Source organism: Cololabis saira, chromosome 6, assembly GCF_033807715.1.
Source record: "Cololabis saira isolate AMF1-May2022 chromosome 6, fColSai1.1, whole genome shotgun sequence".
In the NCBI taxonomy this organism is placed as follows: domain Eukaryota; kingdom Metazoa; phylum Chordata; class Actinopteri; order Beloniformes; family Belonidae; genus Cololabis; species Cololabis saira.
This window is the reverse complement of record NC_084592.1, coordinates 43,524,212-43,534,381: the sequence shown is the minus strand read 5'-3', so window position 1 is coordinate 43,534,381 and position 10,170 is coordinate 43,524,212.

Here is a 10,170-nt window from a genome sequence, read left to right as displayed (position 1 = left end):
ACCATATTACACCAGGAAACTGGACCACATTACACCAGGAAACTGGACCACATTACACCAGGAAACTGGACCATATTACACCAGGAAACTGGACCATATTACACCAGGAAACTGGACCATATTACACCAGGAAACTGGACCATATTACACCAGGAAACTGGACCACATTACACCAGGAAACTGGACCATATTACACCAGGAAACTGGACCATATAACACCAGGAAACTGGACCTTATTACACCAGGAAACTGGACCATATTACACCAGGAAACTGGACCATATTACACCAGGAAACTGGACCACATTACACCAGGAAACTGGACCATATTACACCAGGAAACTGGACCACATTACACCAGGAAACTGGACCATATTACACCAGGAAACTGGACCACATTACACCAGGAAACTGGATCATATTACACCAGGAAACTGGACCTTATTACACCAGGAAACTGGACCACATTACACCAGGAAACTGGACCCCATTACACCAGGAAACTGGACCATATTACACCAGGAAACTGGACCACATTACACCAGGAAACTGGACCACATTACACCAGGAAACTGGACCATATTACACCAGGAAACTGGACCATATTACACCAGGAAACTGGACCATATTACACCAGGAAACTGGACCATATTACACCAGGAAACTGGACCACATTACACCAGGAAACTGGACCATATTACACCAGGAAACTGGACCATATTACACCAGGAAACTGGACCACATTACACCAGGAAACTGGACCATATTACACCAGGAAACTGGACCATATTACACCAGGAAACTGGACCATATTACACCAGGAAACTGGACCATATTACACCAGGAAACTGGCCCATATTACACCAGGAAACTGGACCATATTACACCAGGAAACTGGACCACATTACACCAGGAAACTGGACCATATTACACCAGGAAACTGGACCATATTACACCAGGAAACTGGACCATATTACACCAGGAAACTGGACCATATTACACCAGGAAACTGGACCATATTATACCAGGAAACTGGACCACATTACACCAGGAAACTGGACTATATTACACCAGGAAACTGGACCATATTACACCAGGAAACTGGACCATATTACACCAGGAAACTGGACCATATTACACCAGGAAACTGGACCATATTACACCAGGAAACTGGACCATATTACACCAGGAAACTGGACCATATTACACCAGGAAACTGGACCACATTACACCAGGAAACTGGACCACATTACACCAGGAAACTGGACCACATTACACCAGGAAACTGGACCATATTACACCAGGAAACTGGACCATATTATACCAGGAAACTGGACCATATTACACCAGGAAACTGGACCATATTATACCAGGAAACTGGACCACATTATACCAGGAAACTGGACCATATTACACCAGGAAACTGGACCATATTACACCAGGAAACTGGACCATATTACACCAGGAAACTGGACCATATTACACCAGGAAACTGGACCATATTACACCAGGAAACTGGACCATATTATACCAGGAAACTGGACCATATTACACCAGGAAACTGGACCATATTACACCAGGAAACTGGACCACATTACACCAGGAAACTGGACCATATTACACCAGGAAACTGGACCATATTACACCAGGAAACTGGACCACATTACACCAGGAAACTGGACCATATTACACCAGGAAACTGGACCATATTACACCAGGAAACTGGACCACATTACACCAGGAAACTGGACCATATTATACCAGGAAACTGGACCATATTACACCAGGAAACTGGACCATATTACACCAGGAAACTGGACCATATTACACCAGGAAACTGGACCACATTACACCAGGAAACTGGACCACATTACACCAGGAAACTGGACCACATTACACCAGGAAACTGGACCATATTATACCAGGAAACTGGACCATATTACACCAGGAAACTGGACCATATTACACCAGGAAACTGGACCATATTATACCAGGAAACTGGACCATATTACACCAGGAAACTGGACCATATTATACCAGGAAACTGGACCACATTATACCAGGAAACTGGACCATATTACACCAGGAAACTGGACCATATTACACCAGGAAACTGGACCATATTACACCAGGAAACTGGACCATATTACACCAGGAAACTGGACCATATTACACCAGGAAACTGGACCATATTATACCAGGAAACTGGACCATATTACACCAGGAAACTGGACCATATTACACCAGGAAACTGGACCACATTACACCAGGAAACTGGACCATATTACACCAGGAAACTGGACCATATTACACCAGGAAACTGGACCACATTACACCAGGAAACTGGACCACATTACACCAGGAAACTGGACCATATTACACCAGGAAACTGGACCACATTACACCAGGAAACTGGACCATATTATACCAGGAAACTGGACCATATTACACCAGGAAACTGGACCATATTACACCAGGAAACTGGACCATATTACACCAGGAAACTGGACCACATTACACCAGGAAACTGGACCACATTACACCAGGAAACTGGACCACATTACACCAGGAAACTGGACCATATTATACCAGGAAACTGGACCATATTACACCAGGAAACTGGACCATATTATACCAGGAAACTGGACCACATTATACCAGGAAACTGGACCATATTACACCAGGAAACTGGACCATATTACACCAGGAAACTGGACCATATTACACCAGGAAACTGGACCATATTACACCAGGAAACTGGACCATATTACACCAGGAAACTGGACCATATTACACCAGGAAACTGGACCATATTATACCAGGAAACTGGACCACATTACACCAGGAAACTGGACTATATTACACCAGGAAACTGGACCATATTACACCAGGAAACTGGACCATATTACACCAGGAAACTGGACCATATTACACCAGGAAACTGGACCATATTACACCAGGAAACTGGACCATATTACACCAGGAAACTGGACCATATTACACCAGGAAACTGGACTATATTACACCAGGAAACTGGACCACATTACACCAGGAAACTGGACCACATTACACCAGGAAACTGGACCACATTACACCAGGAAACTGGACCATATTACACCAGGAAACTGGACCATATTATACCAGGAAACTGGACCATATTACACCAGGAAACTGGACCATATTATACCAGGAAACTGGACCATATTACACCAGGAAACTGGACCATATTACACCAGGAAACTGGACCATATTACACCAGGAAACTGGACCATATTACACCAGGAAATTGGACCATAATACACCAGGAAACTGGACCATATTACACCAGGAAACTGGACCGTATTACACCAGGAAACTGGACCATATTACACCAGGAAACTGGACCATATTACACCAGGAAACTGGGCCACATTACACCAGGAAACTGGACCATATTACACCAGGAAACTGGGCCACATTACACCAGGAAACTGGACCATATTACACCAGGAAACTGGACCACATTACACCAGGAAACTGGACCACATTACACCAGGAAACTGGACTATATTACACCAGGAAACTGGACCATATTACACCAGGAAACTGGACCATATTACACCAGGAAACTGGACCACATTACACCAGGAAACTGGACCATATTACACCAGGAAACTGGACCATATTACACCAGGAAACTGGACCACATTACACCAGGAAACTGGACCATATTACACCAGGAAACTGGACCACATTACACCAGGAAACTGGACCACATTACACCAGGAAACTGGACCATATTACACCAGGAAACTGGACCACATTACACCAGGAAACTGGACCATATTACACCAGGAAACACCAGGAAACTGGACCATATTACACCAGGAAACACCAGGAAACTGGACCACATTACACCAGGAAACTGGACCACATTACACCAGGAAACTGGACCATATTACACCAGGAAACTGGACCATATTACACCAGGAAACTGGACCATATTACACCAGGAAACTGGACCATATTACACCAGGAAACTGGACCATATTACACCAGGAAACTGGACCATATTACACCAGGAAACTGGACCATATTACACCAGGAAACTGGACCATATTACACCAGGAAACTGGACCATATTACACCAGGAAACTGGACCGTATAACACCAGGAAACTGGACCGTATTACACCAGGAAACTGGACCACATTACACCAGGAAACTGGACCATATTACACCAGGAAACTGGACCATATTACACCAGGAAACTGGACCACATTACACCAGGAAACTGGACCATATTACACCAGGAAACTGGACCACATTACACCAGGAAACTGGACCACATTACACCAGGAAACTGGACCACATTACACCAGGAAACTGGACCATATTACACCAGGAAACTGGACCACATTACACCAGGAAACTGGACCACATTACACCAGGAAACTGGACCATATTACACCAGGAAACTGGACCACATTACACCAGGAAACTGGACCACATTACACCAGGAAACTGGACCACATTACACCAGGAAACGGGACCATATTACACCAGGAAACTGGACCATATTACACCAGGAAACTGGACCATATTACACCAGGAAACTGGACCAAATTACACCAGGAAACGGGACCATATTACACCAGGAAACTGGACCATATTACACCAGGAAACTGGACCATATTACACCAGGAAACTGGACCACATTACACCAGGAAACTGGACCACATTACACCAGGAAACTGGACCAGGAAACTTGACCATATTACACCAGGAAACTGGACCACATTACACCAGGAAACTGGACCACATTACACCAGGAAACTGGACCATATTACACCAGGAAACTGGACCACATTACACCAGGAAACTGGACCATATTACACCAGGAAACTGGACCATATTACACCAGGAAACTGGACCATATTACACCAGGAAACTGGACCATATTACACCAGGAAACTGGACCATATTACACCAGGAAACTGGACCATATTACACCAGGAAACTGGACCATATTACACCAGGAAACTGGACCACATTACACCAGGAAACTGGACCATATTGCACCAGGAAACACCAGGAAACTGGACCATATTACACCAGGAAACACCAGGAAACTGGACCATATTACACCAGGAAACACCAGGAAACTGGACCATATTACACCAGGAAACTGGACCATATTACACCAGGAAACTGGACCATATTACACCAGGAAACTGGACCAGGAAACTGGACCATATTACACCAGGAAACTGGACCATATTACACCAGGAAACTGGACTATATTACACCAGGAAACTGGACTATATTACACCAGGAAACTGGACCACATTACACCAGGAAACTCGACCATATTACACCAGGAAACTGGACTATAATACACCAGGAAACTGGACCACATTACACCAGGAAACTGGACCACATTACACCAGGAAACTGGACCATATTACACCAGGAAACTGGACCATATTACACCAGGAAACTGGACCATATTACACCAGGAAACTGGACCATATTACACCAGGAAACTGGACCATATTACACCAGGAAACTGGACCATATAACACCAGGAAACTGGACCACATTACACCAGGAAACTGGACCACATTACACCAGGAAACTGGACCATATTACACCAGGAAACTGGACCATATTACACCAGGAAACTGGACCACATTACACCAGGAAACTGGACCACATTACACCAGGAAACTGGACCACATTACACCAGGAAACTGGACCACATTACACCAGGAAACTGGACCATATTACACCAGGAAACTGGACCATATTACACCAGGAAACTGGACCATATTATACCAGGAAACTGGACCATGTTACACCAGGAAACTGGACCACATTACACCAGGAAACTGGACCACATTACACCAGGAAACTGGACCATATTACACCAGGAAACTGGACCACATTACACCAGGAAACTGGACCATATTACACCAGGAAACTGGACCATATTACACCAGGAAACTGGACCATATTACACCAGGAAACTGGACTATAATACACCAGGAAACTGGACCACATTACACCAGGAAACTGGACCATATTACACCAGGAAACTGGACCAGGAAACTGGACCATATTACACCAGGAAACTGGACCATATTACACCAGGAAACTGGACTATATTACACCAGGAAACTGGACTATATTACACCAGGAAACTGGACCACATTACACCAGGAAACTCGACCATATTACACCAGGAAACTGGACTATAATACACCAGGAAACTGGACCACATTACACCAGGAAACTGGACCACATTACACCAGGAAACTGGACCATATTACACCAGGAAACTGGACCATATTACACCAGGAAACTGGACCACATTACACCAGGAAACTGGACCATATTACACCAGGAAACTGGACCATATTACACCAGGAAACTGGACCATATAACACCAGGAAACTGGACCACATTACACCAGGAAACTGGACCACATTACACCAGGAAACTGGACCATATTACACCAGGAAACTGGACCATATTACACCAGGAAACTGGACCACATTACACCAGGAAACTGGACCACATTACACCAGGAAACTGGACCACATTACACCAGGAAACTGGACCACATTACACCAGGAAACTGGACCATATTACACCAGGAAACTGGACCATATTACACCAGGAAACTGGACCATATTATACCAGGAAACTGGACCATGTTACACCAGGAAACTGGACCACATTACACCAGGAAACTGGACCACATTACACCAGGAAACTGGACCATATTACACCAGGAAACTGGACCACATTACACCAGGAAACTGGACCATATTACACCAGGAAACTGGACCATATTACACCAGGAAACTGGACCATATTACACCAGGAAACTGGACTATAATACACCAGGAAACTGGACCACATTACACCAGGAAACTGGACCATATTACACCAGGAAACTGGACCATATTACACCAGGAAACTGGACCACATTACACCAGGAAACTGGACCACATTACACCAGGAAACTGGACCATATTACACCAGGAAACTGGACCACATTACACCAGGAAACTGGACCATATTACACCAGGAAACTGGACCACATTACACCAGGAAACTGGACCATATTACACCAGGAAACTGGACCATATTACACCAGGAAACTGGACCACATTACACCAGGAAACTGGACCATATTACACCAGGAAACTGGACCACATTACACCAGGAAACTGGACCATATTACACCAGGAAACTGGACCACATTACACCAGGAAACTGGACCATATTACACCAGGAAACTGGACCATATTACACCAGGAAACTGGACCATATTACACCAGGAAACTGGACCATATTACACCAGGAAACTGGACCACATTACACCAGGAAACTGGACCACATTACACCAGGAAACTGGACCATATTACACCAGGAAACTGGACCATATTACACCGGGAAACTGGACCACATTACACCAGGAAACTGGACCATATTACACCAGGAAACTGGACCATATTACACCAGGAAACTGGACCACATTACACCAGGAAACTGGACCACATTACACCAGGAAACTGGACCATATTACACCGGTCATGAAATCGCTACACTGGCTTCCAGTGAGTCAAAGGATAAAATGTTACTGCTGGTCTACAAACACCTGAATGGTCTTGGACCAAAATACATGTTTGATCTGTTAGTTCCTATGAAGCTCCCAGACCCCTGAGGTTCATCTGGATCTGGTTTGTTGTGGTTCCCAAGAACCAGAACCAAGCAAGGTGAGGCAGCGTTCAGTTATTCTGCTCCTCACCGGTGGAACAAACTCTTTTCTTATCATTTTATTTCATTAAAGTGGACCTATTATGAAAAACAAGTTTTTTCTTGCTTTAACATATATAAAGTGGTCTCCCCTCACCCTGACAACTCAGAGAAGGAGGAAAGCAACCAAATTCTGGATGGTCTGTACAGCCGCCCGGATGATCTTTCCAGTGTCATGTGACTTTTACGAGCCGTTCAGATTTGCGCATTTTCGTTACGTCACCAAAATGCAAACCACGCCTCGGTCTGCCCTGAAACCACGCCCACAACTAACGGAGCTTCAGCCATTGTTCAGAAACGGTGGCTGTTTGAACAACGAGGGATAGTAAAAATTAGGTTTTGCATCGACACTTACCCTCATAAAAGGATCAGTTCCAAAAGCACGGACCCGGCAACTGCACACGAGTCAGCGGTAAGAACGTTCATTTTTTATGTTATTTATATTGGTCTACAAGTATGATCGTTGCATGGGCTAAGTATTTAGCTTAGCTCCGGTGAGGGGCCCTGGTGGCTCTATTAGTAATTCAATTCAATTTTCAATTCAATTTTATTTATATAGCGTCTAATACAACAAAACTTGTCTCTAGACGCTTTACAGAGACCAGAACATGAACATAAACATAAACCCCCGAGCAATTATTACATAAACAATGGCAGGTAAAAACTCCCCTAATGGGAGAAAAACCTTAAGCCAAACAGTGGCAGGAAAAACTCCCCTTTAGGAGGGAAGAAACCTTGAGCAGGACCAGGCTCGTAAGGGGGGACCCTCCTGCCGAGGGCCAGACTGGTGGGTCAGGGACGGCAACAGTACAGCAGGCAGGTGGAAGCAGCAACGGGATGACCGGGGGTGGGGACCGCAGGCCAGCATGCAGCTCTTGAAGCTCCGGCCCAATCAGCAAGTCCCAGGTTGGGGTGCAGGATCGGGGAAAGGTTGAGAAGGGGCAGGGCCAGGGAGAGGAGTCTTGAGGGACGAACCTTCTCCCCCGCCCAAAAGGGGCCGTTACCCTGCCCCCTTCACTCCCACACTGCAGGATCCGGTGTTTTGCATTCAGAGATGCTCTTCGCCACCGGCAAGCTCTTTATTAGTACCGTAATACATTTATTTCTGTTTATGGTTTCAGATCTTCCAAGCACCTGAAGCTGTTTAACGACACATTCAGAAGACGCACGGTCATTCCTTGAGCCAGCAATAGTGCATTAATGTTATTTATATACAACTTATGTAATTTTATTTTTTTAACAATAAAGTTGTCATTTGTGAAAATTCAGTGTTGTGATTTCTTTACAGTCAACATGATTCATTTGTCTTGTAACATAAGAAATGAAATGATGAGGAATCGGAGTAAGTAAAACTGTGGTGTAACTGTTTAGAATTCAATTAAATCTTCCTGTGTGAATTAGTGTGAAGACGAGGTGACTAAAGGCTGATTTATGGTTCCGCGTTACACCAACGCAGAGCCTACGGCGTAGGGTACGCCTCGATTTAACACAGAACCGTAATTCAGACTTTATGGAATTTATTTTGTCGCTGACCCTCGCTCGCATGGGTTTAATAGTGTACGGAGCCGCTGCTCTTCTGCCCAGCGAGGCTTTGTTCCCTCCCCTGCTACACGTCATTCAGGCAGCCAATCAGCACAGAGCCTCATTATCATAGCCCCGCCCCCTCAGAATCACTCATAGAGAAGGAGGTTAGAAGCCGTAAAACTAGAGACATGGCCCAGAGGCTGAATTTCTGATTTATGTAGAAAAAAACAAGCTTTTGATTGTTTTTAAGACATTCAAGGCCTGTTTAAAATATACGTTAAATGCCATAATAGGTCTCCTTTAAGCATGGGCGTCAGTTTGATTTCAGAAGTGCTGGGGACATTTACCATAAACCTGAGTAAGGTTTGAAAAGTGCTGGGTACGAGCTACGCCCATTACTTCCGAATTGAGGTTTCATGATAAATAATAGGCATTGCATTAGATGATGCATATTGACGCGATATTGTCCCCATATTAAAAGCCATCTGCGCGGTCTTATTTAGGTCGTCGGAAACATCATATACATATTTCAAGCCTTTTATTATTTTAATATTGCTGATCATGGCTTACAGTTTAAGAAAACTCAAATATCCTATCTCAAAATATTTGAATATTCTGGGAATCTTAATCTTAAACTGTAAGCCATAATCAGCAATATTAAAATAATAAAAGGCTTGCAATATTTCAGTTGATTTGTAATGAATCCAGAATGTCTGACATTTTTGCACTCCAGAAAAATAAAGGACTTTATCACAATATTCTAATTTTCTGAGACAGTCCTGTAAACTTGTTTGTGTCGTTGTGCTGAACCACTTGGGAATATCCACGGTTAGGCCTACTTT